The sequence below is a fragment of the Penaeus monodon genome, chromosome 18 (assembly GCF_015228065.2).
Source record: "Penaeus monodon isolate SGIC_2016 chromosome 18, NSTDA_Pmon_1, whole genome shotgun sequence".
Lineage (NCBI taxonomy): Eukaryota > Metazoa > Arthropoda > Malacostraca > Decapoda > Penaeidae > Penaeus > Penaeus monodon.
Window position 1 is genome coordinate 46,233,627 of NC_051403.1, and position 2,500 is coordinate 46,236,126.

The following is a 2,500-nucleotide window of genomic DNA, read 5'->3' on the forward strand; positions in this document are numbered from 1 at the left end:
GGATTTTTCAAAAATATGAAACATAAAAAAAAATTTAAAAATGAAAAAATTGGGGGGGTGCCCCCTTTCCCTTTTTTTTTGGGGGTTTTTAACTTAAAAATTTGGGGCAAACCACAACCTTTTAAAAACCCTTTTCATTTTTTTTAGGGGAAAAATCCCAATCATAAAACCTTTTCCCCCCAAAAATAGACTTATGCTGCATTTGGAACTTCTCATATAATGAGATATATTTACCATTCAGTACCCCAGTTTTGATGTCCAGGAAAAGTTGTTTATCTCATCCATCTCGCCTGACTTTGCATCTGGGCAAGACAAGATGACATCACATAATAGTTGTGGGCAACCCTACTCCAAGCCAGGGGACTATTCCCCCTGGACCCCTGTAGGTTTAATACAATATGATCTATATATTCTCTAGAAAGTGGACTCTGCCCCCTGGGCCCCCATACAATTTATAAAATACATTTTATATATTCCCTTGCCAGTGGGCACAACATACCCTCATACAGTATTATGTTATGAGTTATGTGGTCATAGTAGTGTTTATCATCCCAATGTAAAATGAGGGACTTAGAAAAAGATGGGTTGATCTTCTCTCTTCTCTGTCATGTATCTCCTTTATTTTCAATTTGCACACCTTTTGTCATAGATGAAAAGGGTTTCATTTTATGTCAGGGTAATCATTCCATGCACTTTTTTTTTTTTTTTACCGAATCCTTCACTGTCATCCGATGAAAAATTTCTAAGGTTTTTGTTACTGAGAGCAATGCACCCTCCAGAGACAGAGTCCCAAAACCAGGGTATCAAGGGAACCCAAATCCAACCATACCTTTCCTACTTTCTATTCATTCCCTGGAATGAATAGAAAGTGCCAACTTACAGAAAACATGACGGTAAGAACTCCGGCTGTGTGAGGGTGCTGTGGCCTCTGACCAGAGATATGCGGCAGATATTTTCGTCATTTCCTGGTAAACATGAGGGCAGAGCAGCGGTACGTGTGTTGTATATCATTTTATTTTTTAAAGCTTATTTGAGACTTTATTTTATCTTCTCCGTCCGTCGACCTCGGTAACATAAACTTTCCCCCTCCCCCCCCCCAAAAAAAATAATTACTTCTGTCATACCTAAAGCTCTTAATTCTCTGAACCTACGCTGGCTCATTGGAATACACTTTAATAAAACTATATCAGCTCCCACATGACCCAATGACCATACGAAGTTTTGTAATAATCGATTTTAAAACAACTCGAGAAACTACTAGAATAAACAAACAAAAGAAAAAAAAAAACTCGTGTCATCCTTACTGTTCTCTTCAAAAGAACTACGATACTCAGTGAAACACAACAACACACACGTTTCTTACTTTTCTAAATCTTGGAAATCTTCCATGGTTTTGGGTCTTTTCACAGCATCTTGATTTGCTAAAATAAGGAGAAAGGGGAAATACGCAGCCACCCGGCAAAATTTTTCGACTCTGACGCCCCAGGAGACGATGCGTTTAAATGTTTACGTGAGGTTTTGCTGCGCGAATGGCAGTTTTATATCTGTTATCCCTCAGTTAGTTACATCCCTTTGTTTTACAGATAGTGCGATTTCTGTTATGTTAATTTTTTTTCTTTTGAAAGACAGACAGACACACACACACACACACACAACACACACACCACACACAACACACACACACCACACACACCACACACACACACAACACAACACACACACACACCACACTAAAAAAAATAAATTAAAAAAATAAATAACCACACAACACACACCACACACACACACACACACACACCCCACACACACACACCCCCACACACACACACACAACACACAACACACACACACACCACACCACACAACAAAATATATATATAGATATATAATATATATGATAATATATATAATTAATTTTAAAGTACAATCACCACACAACCACACACCCAAAAACACACACACTCACACACACACACCACACACCACACACACACACACACACACACACACACACACACACCCCACCACTCACACACACCACACACACACTACTCACTCACTCATCACTCACACTCACTTATCTCACACACACACACACACACCACACACACCACCCACACACACACACACACCCCACCAAAATAATAATTTTAAAGATAAAATTATATATATATAAATATAAATATATATAGGGGAAATTATTATAGAAATAAACAACACAAAAACGAATATAAAATTAAAAATTTATATATAAATATATATATAATATATTTATTATATATACATATAATTATAATAATTATATAATTAATATATATATATGTATATAATATAAATAATAAATAATATAATATTTTATATATATGTACAATGTATTAATATATATATAATATATATTATTATATAAATTTAAATAAAAAAATACTATACAAACATATATATACATATATAATATATATATATATAATATAATATATATATTATATATTATATATTACAA